Here is a 12,783-nt window from a genome sequence, read left to right as displayed (position 1 = left end):
CTCAAACAGCTTCACATGGAATGCCTTTCCAACGGTCTTGAAGGAGTTCCCACATATGCTGAGCACTTGTTGGCTGCTTTTCCTTCACTCTGCGGTCTGACTCATCCCAAAGCATCTCAATTGGTTGAGGTCGGGGAATTGTGGAGGCCAGGTCATCTGATGCAGCACTCCATCACTCTCCTTCTTGGTAAAATAGCTCTTACACAGCCTGGTGGTGTGTGGGTCATTGTCCTGTTGAAAAACAAATGATAATCCCACTAAGCCCAAAGCAGATGGGATGGTGTATCGCTGCAGAATGCTGTGGTAGCCATGCTGGTTAAGTGTGCCTTGAATTCTAAATAAATCACGACAGTGTCACCAGCAAAGCACCCCCCTACCATAACACCTCCTTCTCCATGCATTACGGTGGTAAATACACAAATGGAGATCATCCGTTCACCCACACCGCGTCTCACAAAGACATGGCGGTTGGAACCAAAAATCTCAAATTTGGACTCCAGACCAAAGAACACATTTCCACCGGTCTAATATCCATTGATCGTGTTTCTTGGCCTAAGCAAGTCTCTTCTTCTTATTGGTGTTCTTTAGTAGTGGTTTCTTTGCAGCAATTCAACCATGAAGGCCTGATTCTCCTCTGAGCAGTTGATGGTGAGATGTGCCTGTTACTTGAACTCTGTGAATAATTTATTTGGGCTGCAATTTCTGAGGCTGGTAAATCTAAGCAACTTATCATATGCAGCAGAGGTAACTCTGGGTCTTCCATTCCCATGGCGGTCCTCATGAGAGCCAGTTTCATCATCGCGCTTAATGGTTTTTGCGACTGCACTTGAAGAAACGTTCAAAGTTATTGACATTTTCTGTATTGACTGACCTTCCCAGAGTTGCCTCTTCACTTTTGACATTGAGACTGGGGTTGTGCAGGTACTATTTAATGAAACTGCCAATTGATGACTTGTGAGGCGTCTGTTTCTAGACATTCTAATGTACTTGTCCTCTTGTTCAGTTGTGCACTGGGGCCTCCCACTCCTCTTTCTATTCTCGTTAGAGCCAGTTTGTGCTGTTCTGTGAAGGGAGTAGTACACAGCGTTGTACGAGATCTTCAGTTTCTTGGCAATTTCTCGCATGGAATAGCCTTCATTTCTCAGCACAAGAATAGACCGACAGGTTTCAGAAGAAAGGTCTTTGTTTCTGGCCATTTTGAGCCTGTAATCGAACCCACAAATGCTGATGCTAAAGAAGGACAGTTTTATTGCTTCTTTAATCGCAACAACAGTTTTCAGTAGTGCTAACATAATTGCAAAACGTTTTTTTAATGATCAATTATCCTTTTAAAACGATAAACTTGGATTAGCTAACACAATGTGCCATTGGAACACAGGAGTGATGGTTGCTGATTATGGGCCTCTGTACGCCTATGTAGATATTCCATTAAAAATCAGCCATTTCCAGCTACAATAGTCATTTACAACATTAACAATGTCTACACTGTATTTCTGATCAATTAGATATTTTAATGGACAAAAAGTTGCTTTTCTTTCAAAATCAAGGACATTTCTAAGTGACCTCAAACTTTTGAACGGTAGTGTATATTTATACATGTAAATATATTTCACATCATATTAAACATCAATGGTATTCACTAAATTTATTGTTTATATTTAGGACAATGTTTTACAGCTTATATTTTACATTTGATAAGGCTACACAGAGGGCCAGAGATAAATACAGACACCTGTGATAATCTGAGTGACTCAAAAGGGCCACCTGATGTCTTGTGATAATTTTAGTATCTTACAATCATTCAAAGATAAAAAAAATTGGGTAGTTTACTAGTAAACTGAAGGTCTCCAGTAATATACCCTCCCTTTGCAACCCTAATTGAGACCCATGCCATGTTCCTCTGCATTTGACCACATTCAAACTGATACCTGTCACAAAGAGAACGTGAGTGAGATGACGGTCACTCAACAGGAATCATACATCATTCCATAAATAAATGAACTATTTCCTTTTAAAACAGAAAATATATAGACAATATGTTGTCAAGTGTGAAATGACTCAATTTGGCTATTTTATGGATATTGTTATTTCTATTATTGTTGCAATTGTAATTATTTTATTGTAAAAAAAAACGTGCTGCTCTTGTAATGTTGACTGTACACCCAAGTGAAATAAAAAATACAGCATTGTAATTTTAATACAAACTTTGTTTTGTCATGTATTGACACTGTTTAAATTACTTTTCATGTTAATTTAGTTACAATATTCAGGTTCTTCATGTCCTGTGGAATGGAATTTGAGGAGAGACTATTATTCTAGTGGCCATAGGCTTGCTACTGTTCAGGTTGAACACTGGAGGGCATTCTTTCTCTATCCAGCCATACCCTTTCCCCTTTCCCTTTTAGTAGTAGCAGGAACTGTTGACAGACCGGGAAAAACACACCACATGTAGCATAATCCTTCAGTTCCTTAGGGTATCCATCATTAACTGAGTTTATGCATTGGGAATAGATTTTACATTCTATTCATCCTATTTACTTTTTAGTATAGCCTTTTATATATTCTGTTCCAAACAACTATACATAACCTAGGCTATCCTATATTAGTCAATGCCACTCATATTAGCATTTTTTCACTTCAATGTTTCATATTGTGTAACTAAATTGTGATACTGTTATGGCATACAATTCAAAATAATGTCCTACCATAAGGACTTCATAACTATTGGGTTCTAACTGGAAATATACTTATTCCTATCACTATATAAGAACGTACTGGTTACGTTACGTATGATAACGGTTTATGTTCTGTGTCAATGAAGCGTGAATAAGGAATGTGTATGGAAAGTTACTGAGGGAGGCAAAGGGCAACCGTCTCTGATAAGGCAGGCCAGCTGCGGAACTAGGGGGGAGCGAGGAATTTGGCCCGAGTTCAAGTCAACAGAAGAAGTGAGAAGAAACCTCTGGGTGGGGGGCCAGAGAGGCCCACCCCAACGACTCTCCTACTACAGTCCTATCTCACACACATACACTTCCAAGCCCGTGAAGGTTCTAGCATCAGGCATGGCCATGACTACACTAGTGAGAGGAACCAATTAAGTTCCTGCATAGCAACAGAGATGTATTGGCTGTCTAGATGTGTAAAGAGTTGACCTCGCCAAGTAGGAGGTTATAAATATATGTGCTTGTATAATCATATCTTGTCTTTGCAGCTGTATGACCCAATGGGATGAATAAACTTGGCTTGATCTTTTGCAAGTCGTCCATTTGAGGTATTACTAATGGTTCTGAACCTAACAACCCATTCATAACCCAAACATACTGCATTCATGAGCACAGACATGAGTGCACACCATTGGCACGTACAGACACACACAAAAGGGAGGGAATTTGTGTATCAAGCCTTGGGATTATAATTGATATGACTTGCTTGCATCGATGCAGGCTTCAATGGAGAGTATGCAAAGAAATATGACGCAACCACATAAAAATACGATGCAGAATGTATTGAAATCAATGGTGGCCATCATTTGAGCTGAAGCGAGAGAAAATACACTCTGACGTCAGAATGAAATGTTGCCTATTCACATCTCATATGTTGTCTGACTACAATATTTTATCTTGGTACGTTAATAAATACATGCGGTGTTCATTTTGGCGTGTTTATCTGCCTACGTACCATAGATCACAACCCCATAATGAGTAAATTGGGCTAACTCGCTAGCTACTACTGTTAGCTACCCACAAAGAATTGACATCAATCTTGCATACTATTAGTTTTTAGGTCATTTAGCCTGTTATACTATCTGGTTAGCTTCATTATTACGATTTGCATATAGCTAGCTGATAGTTATGAAGTAAAATGGTTGCTTTGTGTATGTCTTCTTTTGTCTTTATTACCATTGTCCTGGCTGGAAGACGGTTCAGTGAACGGGTAAGTCCATAGGTCAATAGGGCTAACTGGCTAGCTAGCTAGCCACGGAAAATGTACAGCTTCCTGGCATAACATTAGTTTTAGGTCATTTTTGCCTGTTTCACTAGCTGGATAGTTAGATTTTTGCAATTCACATATCTAGCTGATAATAATGAAGTAGAATGTTTGCTTTGTGTTTATCTTGTTTTGTCTATTGTTGCCATTGTCCTGGCTGGAAGAAGGTTCAGTGAGTTTATACAATGGGTTGGGCTAACCCTGAATGCTGATTGGTTTAACCACATTCCAGCCGATGTCTATTCCACAAGGTACCACTGGCTAAATCTATGATGTTAAAATGCCTTTTCATCAGACCAGCCAGGCAATTTATAAACTTGATCTCCACTATAAAAAGCATCTATACATTATCTCACATTTCTATTAGTCTAACATTTAGTTTTCAACAGTGGAGATTTGTATAAACCTTGCTGTCTGTCTCCAACATTTGCAACATTGTTTCAATAATTAAATTCGATCTCCTGCTGTCCCATAGTAATGAACATGTCGGGATGAGACAGACAGTCATGTTTGCTTTGTGTATATCTGGTTTTGTCTATTGTTGACATTGTCCTGGCTGGAAGAAGTTTCAGTGAGTTTATACAACGGGTGGGTCTAACCCACAAGTTACCACTGGCTAAATCTCCTGCTGTCCCATAGTAATGAACGTGTCAGGAGTCGGGACGAGACAGACAGTCACGCAGCGTTTTTCAGCCAGTCGAAATCATGAATCAGCTGGCATAATCTTTTATGGAAATATACAAAGAAATGTCAATTGAAAGAAGGTAAAACAAAACAAAGTGCAGCTAGTTTGCAGTCTTTCCAGCTTCAGTTTGAAGTGATTGTGTTAACTGTGTTGTTGGCTAGCTCCTCTGAACAACAGTGTCCCGACGAGAGGACATTTCTATGCCGAGGGTAACTGCGCCTCATTAGCTCATTGTTATGGATGTGTCCAAATAAATGTCACTAGAAAACTGCTAAAACAATTGGAGCTACTGTTGTTATTCTGTCTGCACTGTTTGATGTGACTAATAGTAAGTCATCCATACAAGAACATACTCAAGAGAATGCACTCGGAGTATGAGAGTGTGGTGCACGGTAGTATGCATATTGAGAAACAGCCGGGTCTCCTACACATGTGTTCCTCCCCCGTGTCCCTCGTCTCCCCCTCCATATCCTGTAGAACGATGCGTGGTGTGGAGGCGGGGCTGGGAAGCGGCAGAGCCAGCAGTGGTCACTGGGGTCACCTTCACTGACATCACAGGAAGTACTTCCTCTATGTTTCCAGTGAGGTCAGAGGAAACAGCCCTATCTCAACACTGGGACAGGTGATGTTCAGATTCCTCTATGGGTACAAGCTGTCAGAATTCAAACTAAAACTATTGATGTTCCCTTTACTTCACATTTCTCAATGGCAACCATGTTTAGTGTCAAGTTATCGACCAATAGAAATCGTCAAAATGTTACGAGGCTCTAAAATCAGCTTTAGAGACTTAAGGGAGGCTGTATCACATCCGGGCGTGATTGGGTGTCCCATAGGGTGCCCAGCGTAGGACAGGGTAGGCTGTCATTGTAAACTAGCTTGCCTAGTTACATAAAAAAAATAAAAAGGGAGGCCAGTGGAGGACTTTGAGGAAGAGTTTGCTGCTATTTGCAACTATTAATTTTATATGACATCTACATACAATATCCTCACTGTGATTACATTTGACATCTTTTCAAAGATATCAGTTTGTCTCTGTGAATGGTTTGTCCTCTGACAAATCAACTGTAAATGTCGGTGTTCCTCAAGGTTCCGTTTTAGGACCACTATTGTTTTCACTATATATTTTACCTCTTGGGGATGTCATTTCGAAAACATAATGTTAACTTTCACTGCTATGCGGATGACACACAGCTGTACATTTCAATGAAACATGGTGAAGCCCCAAAATTGCCCTGCCCTCGCTGGAAGCATGTGTTCAGACATAAGGAAGTGGATGGCTGCAAACTTTCTACTTTTAAACTCGGACAAAACAGAGATGCTTGTTCTAGGTCCCAAGAAACAAAGAGATCTTCTGTTGAATCTGACAATTAATCTTAATGGTTTTACAGTCGTCTCAAATACAACTGTGAAGGACCTCGGCGTTACTCTGGACCCTGATCTCTCTTTTGAAGAACATATCATTACTGTTTCAAGGACAGCTTTTTTCCATCTACGTAACATTGCAAAAATCAGAAACTTTTTGTCCGAAAATGATGCAGAAAAATTAATCCATGCTTTTGTCACTTCTAGGCTACTTTCCAGCTACCCGGATAAAGCACTAAATAAACTTCAGTTAGTGCTAAATATGGCTGCTAGAATCCTGACTATTCATATTACTCCAGTGCTAGCCTCCCTACACTGGCTTCCTGTCAAGGCAAGGGCTGATTTCAAGGTTTTACTGCTAACCTACAAAGCATTACATGGGCTTGCTCCTACCTATCTCTCTGATTTGGTCCTGCCGTACATACCTACACGTACGCTATGGTCACAAGACGCAGGCCTCCTAATTGTCCCTAGAATTTCTAAGCAAACAGCTGGAGGCAGGGGTTTCTCCTATAGAGATAAATTTTTATGGAATGGTCTGCCTACCCATGTGAGAGACGCAAATCGGATACCAGCTGGAGCTTCTCCCCTGACACATAGACATCTGGCTCAGTGGCATCAGTTGCCCTCTTTGTGAAGAACATGCAGACTGTTTTTTTCACATTGAGATGCCAACATGAGTCTCTGAGCCACTTTGTAACCTGGACCACTACAGTAGTGAGTTCTTGTGCAGCCTGTTGTTTGCTCTTTGCTTGCACATATATCACTGTATCATCTGCATACAATTAAACTTCAGACCCAGTACAGACAGAAGGCAGATCATTAATGTACAGGCTGAACAGGAGAGGCCCCAGTATTGACCTTTGGGACACGCCCACATCATAGCTGAGAGTGATTAAATCACTCTGACACACTGGGTTCTACCTTTGAGGTATGATTTCATCCATCTCAAGGCATCAGAGGAAAAGTTGAACTTGGAAAGTTTGGTGATGAGAACCTCATGGTTGACAGTATCAAAAGTTTTCCTAAGGTCTAGAAATACAGCCCCAACAACTCCACCTTTGTCCATCTTGGACTTCACATTTTCCAGAAGAATAAAGTTTGCCATTTCTGTGGAGTGTTTTGTTCTGAAGTCAAACTGCATGGAGTGTAATGTGAAGGGGCTGTTGTTGAGGTGGGCAATCAGTTGTTCTGCTACACACTTTTCAGTAACCTTCGACACCACAGGTAGTATACTAATGGGCCTATAGTTACTCATGTCAGCAGGGTCACCTGATTTAAAGATGGCCGTTATTATGGCCGACTTCCAGACCCTTGGAAACACCCCCTGACCAATAAATGTGTTGGTGACCTTAGTAATTGGGCCAATGAGTGACTCTTTGTAGTTTTTAAGAAAGGTAGAGTCCAGCCCAAACACATCTTTGGCTTTAGAGTTCTTTAGTGAGCTAATCACCTTGTTCACCTCTGACTCAGAAACCTCCCTTATGATGAAGACAGGTTGAGTGTCATTCACTAGCACTGAGCCCAACAAACCAGTGGAGGGGTTCTGTGTCAGTACCTTGACAGAGTCCGCAAAGTAGGAATCGACTGCATCCTGTGTTATACTGTCTCTTTTTGCAGTGTTACTATGATCTTTCCCTGTAACTTATTTAGATTCTCCCTTTGCTTCACCAATTATATTGATAAATGTTTGCCTTGGCCTGTCTGATGTCTTTCATCACCTTATTTCTCAGCATGGTAAACGTACATCTGTCATGTTCTAATTTGGATTGTAGGGCTGTTTTTAGAGCATGATCTCATTCTTTCATCAGTATCCAGATTTCTCTATTTAGCCATGGAAGAGTGCTCTTTCGGCCAGGTTTGGATTTGATTTTCTTTAGGAAGGCATTTATTGTAGTCTGGATTGTGTATAGAAAAACCTGACTATCAGCTTCCACATCTGTGTAGGACAAGAGATCATTCCAGTTAATTCCCTTAATTGCGTTTCCAAAATAATTTAATTCACTGTTAGGTATTCTGAGCTGATCAGGCTTTCTAACAGTAGAGGTTAAACCTGTTCTTGGAAAGCTTTCTGGCTGTATGTGTCAGATTATGATCAGACAGCCCAGTAACCATATTGAATGATTTATTCACACTGGTTTATTACGGAACACCAAATCAATCTGTGTTTTAGAACAACAAGTCAACCTGGTCGGCCCTTTAACCAGTTGTGTAAGTGTAACAGTACAACTTTAATCCGTCCCCTCGCACCTACCAGGGCGCAAACTAGGGACCCTCTGCACACATCAACATCAACAGTCACCCACGAAGCATCGTTACCCATCGCTCCACAAAAGCCACGGCCCTTGCAGAGCAAGGGGAACCACTACTTCAATATCTCAAAGCGAGTGACATCACAGATTGAAATGCTATTAGCGCGCACCACCACTAACTAGCTAGCCATTTCACATCCGTTACATAAGGTCAAAGGTATTAGTGCTCCCCGTTTGAGGGTTTTCTTACAAGACTTGTCTTCATAATTAGTGTTAAAATCTCCCATTAAGATGACCTCTTTCCCAAAATCACATTCCCTAAGCATGTTATTAAACTGATCAAAAAGCACACTTTTGGTGGAAGGTGGCCTGTACATTCCGATAAGGGTAAAAGACATTTGGGGAGACCGTGTAAAGTTCAGGCCAATACATTCTAGTTCATCATCACATGACCAATCAATTTGTTTACATCGGATATGTTCTTTAATGTAAATCATCAGACCCCTTCTCTTCCTTCAATCCTGTCTCTCCTGAAGACATTGTAGCCAGGCAAAATCAAAGCAGCAGATGGAGAGTTTTTATGGAGCCGTGTCTCTGAGAGGCAGAGGAAGTGAAGGTTGGAGTCTGTGAGAAGATGTTGAATTGTATCACTTTTTGGGATGGCACTGCGAATGTTCAAGTGCCCCCCTAGTAGTCTCTTGGGTTTAGCTCGCGGGTCCCAGATTACTTGAGAGTTATTGACATATTGAAAAAAGTTATATTTTCTGTGTTTAGGCCGTTTTGATTTAGGGGCAGTTCAGTAGTGCAATTAACTATCCCTTCCGCTTGCACTGGATGCGGGGAACTAAGTAAAAACATGCGTGGGTATCGCGTATAGCGACTTGGATATGTTTGGAGTGCTAAATGTAATCTTGGACCCGGATGACTCGAGAGAAATCATGGGACCATAGCGCTCACCCACGTCCGCGGTGATTAGAGGACGCGGCCATCCACTGCTTTCAACTCCGGTGAGTATCGCTTACTTAGTGGTGTTCGGCCCAGGGTTGAGTTGCACATCCCCGGAGAGTAGTGAGTTTCCAATATATGTTGGGCTTGTGCTTGTTACTCATAAGCGATTCATTCGAATAGGGAGCGAGGTAGACTTGGCCATTGTGCAGAACATTATGGTATGGTGTGTACTGTCCGCTCTTGTGGAACGGTGAACTAATGTGTTTGTCTGGGGTGGTGGCATTCCCGGACAGTAGATTCATCCCAGCAAGGACGCACTGAGATTATCGGTAGAGAAGCTACTTCATTGACAATCTTGGCAATGTACTGAAGATAAAACGCATACTTGCGCTTTAAATCTTTGCATGAGTCACTTAGCTGGTGTCGGTGTACACCGGCTTTAGATAAAATAACAGCATGTTGAGGAGAAGCGGCACCTGCCACACCACCCTCTCGTCCGTCTGCTATTGATAGTTTCCAACAATCTCACAACTACCAGACTGTTGTGAATTATTGTAATGTTTGTTTGTTTCAATTAATCCCGTAAGGGATGGGTTGCCAATTGGCGATTTGACGCGAAAATAAAATGTGATTGATACATACATTCATTCACAGGTTTGCGACGGGCCATCTATTGCTGTTCAACAGTTCTGATCAATGCAACAGATAACACCTTAGCAAAAATAGACAATTTTATATTACAATTGTAACATCTAAACGTTACAGGTTCTAGGCCCAATATTAGGGAAACAGTACAGAGATATAAATAACAAGCAAAGTTTATTATACCTTAAAGGATTAGATTTGCTTGTTTGACACAAACATACACCGAAATTAGTTACTTTTGGTCCTGTAGTGTATGTGGACACTGCACATGAGGATCTTAGGCTTGTGTGCGGCTGCTAGGCCATGGAAACCCATTTCATGAAGCACGCAACGAACAATTGTTGTGCTGACATTGCATCCCAAGTCATTGTGCCCCGTTATCCAATACACATATGATATAGGCTACTGCACATTACACACGACGGGAAACCATAAAAGCCCGTAGGTCTAGCTAGCTATATGCTCTCTTGGGTAAATGAATGAAACTAGCTCCAGTAGGCTAAAACATGATAAAGCAGGGAGAGAACATGCAATTCTGGTGCAACCCATGCGGCCTACAATGTTATAGGCTAGCGAACTGGATTTTAATTTTGAAATATAATAGGGTCTATTTGTATAATTTAGTAGGCTGACGAATATATCTTTCATAATATTTCCTCCAATGTTATTAGCCTTCCTCTTTCTCTCTTGTTGCTTCATTCGTTACTCACTTTCAACAGTTAAGTTAAATAAGTTCTGTTGTCTTCATCCTTGTAATGACATCCTTTTAATAATATGAACTAGAGTTAGATGTAGAAGGCTTTCCCTTCTCTTCAAGAAGATTGAATGGTTATGGATCTGAATAAATAACTTTTAGCTTATCCATAATAAGCTTCTATCATTAATTAGCTACATATAAGGCTAATACTACATTGAATTAATTGCCTGAAAAAGTTGGCTAGGACATCTATCTATCTAACATATTTCAATACATTGGCTGAGCGAGGAAGGATCTAATTCAGTATAATAGGACTTTTTGGCACCTTAAGGCAAATTAGCATTCCACTTTGTCACAATTTGAATGGAGGATGGAGAGAAAGACTGGAAAGCCAGATGGAGATGGGCTGATTAGACATGCATTCAGTCTTTACACCTATTGCTGTAACAAATGCAGGCCCACCCCTTCAAATTAGTGGGTTCAGCTATTTCAGCCACACCTGTTGCTGACGGGTGTAAAAAAAATTGAGCACACCAGCCATGTTGCTCCTAGACGTTTCTGCTTCACAATAACAGCATAACGGCTCAGCCGAAAAATGGTAGGCCACACAAGCTCACAGAATGAGATCGCAGAGTTCTGAAGTGCGTAGCATGTAAAAATCATCTGTCCTTGGTTGCAACACTCGTCACTGAGTTCCAAACTGCCTCTGGCAGCAACGTCAGCACAATAACTGTTTGTCAGGAACTAAATGAAATAAGTTTAGATGGCCGAGCAGCTGCACACAAGCATAAGATCACCATGAGCAATGCCAAGTGTCGGCTGGAGTGGTGTAAAGTTTGCCACCATTGAACTCAGTGGAAACTTGTCACAATTCACCATCTGATGGTTCGACGGACGAATCTGGGTTTGGCGGATGCCAGGAGAATGCTACCTGCCCGAATGCCCAGTGCCAACTATATAGTTTGGTGGAGGAGGAATAATTGTCTGGAGCTGTTTTTCATGCTTAGTTGCAGTGAAGGAAAATCTTAACGCTACAACATACATTGACATTCTAGACGATTCTGTGCTTCCAACTTTGTGTTTGGGGAAGGCCCTTTCCTGTTTCATCATGACAATGCCCCTGTGCACAAAGCGATGGTCCATGATACAGAAATGGTTTATCGAGATCAGTGTGGAAGAACTTGACTGGCCTGCACAGACCCCTGACCTCAACTCCATCGAACACCTTTGGGATGAACTGGAACGCCGACTGCGAGCCAGGTCTAATCGGCCAACATCATTGCTTGGCCTCACTAATGCTCTTGTGGCTGAATGGAAGCAAGTCCCCGCAGCAATGTTCCAACATCTAGTGGAAAGCCTTCCCAGAAGAGTGGAGGCTATTATAGCAGCAAAGGGGAGGACCAACTCTATATTAATTCCCATGATTTTGGAATGAGATGTTTGAGGAGTAGGTGCTCATACTTTTGGGCAATAAATCTCGGTAACCAGGTTCCCACGATTTAATTCTAGCCCAAACGGTTTGGACGCTGCAAACAGAAATACAAGCTAATTGATTGATAAAAGACACCTTGTACTAGAGAGATTTACATGGTTATTAAAACATCACGCCCGGTGTAAGCCTACACGGAACACAGCCTTTAATTTTAGTGTTACTAAAATCCCATATGGGAGAAATGAATGGTGGAAAACCAATTGAAACCATTACCCTGTTTGTCCTCTAGGTTCTATTGGCGTTATCACTCCTACTGTGGTACTCATATACACACACACACCTCTCCTACCTCCCCTCCAACTTCTCCCAACCTGGAGTCAGGGGTAAACGTAAAATAGTACATCTAAATCCGGTACACTCCAATTAGTATAACATGTTACCTTTTGTATGGTGTGTATTAATTTGTGAATGTCCATCATCCATTTCGTAAGAGATGTTATGAATTACAGTTCATATGATGTTACGAATAGCATATTGCAAATAGCATAGCATATTGAGAATAGCATGTTACCAATGGCATATTGTACAAATGTCAGTTCACAAAATATGTTAGAAATTTGCAAAACGTATGATATGTTATGGATTTTAATTTGTTGTGGCTAACGTTAACTAGTCAAGGGGTTAGAGTTAGGGGTTAAGATTAGGCGTAAGGTTAAAGTAGGCTAACTTGCTAGTAGTTTCAAAGTAGCTAGTAAGTAGTTGCAAAGTTGCTAAT

The sequence above is a fragment of the Oncorhynchus masou genome, chromosome 13 (assembly GCF_036934945.1).
Source record: "Oncorhynchus masou masou isolate Uvic2021 chromosome 13, UVic_Omas_1.1, whole genome shotgun sequence".
NCBI classification, from domain to species: domain Eukaryota; kingdom Metazoa; phylum Chordata; class Actinopteri; order Salmoniformes; family Salmonidae; genus Oncorhynchus; species Oncorhynchus masou.
Note: the sequence above shows the minus strand (reverse complement) of the source record.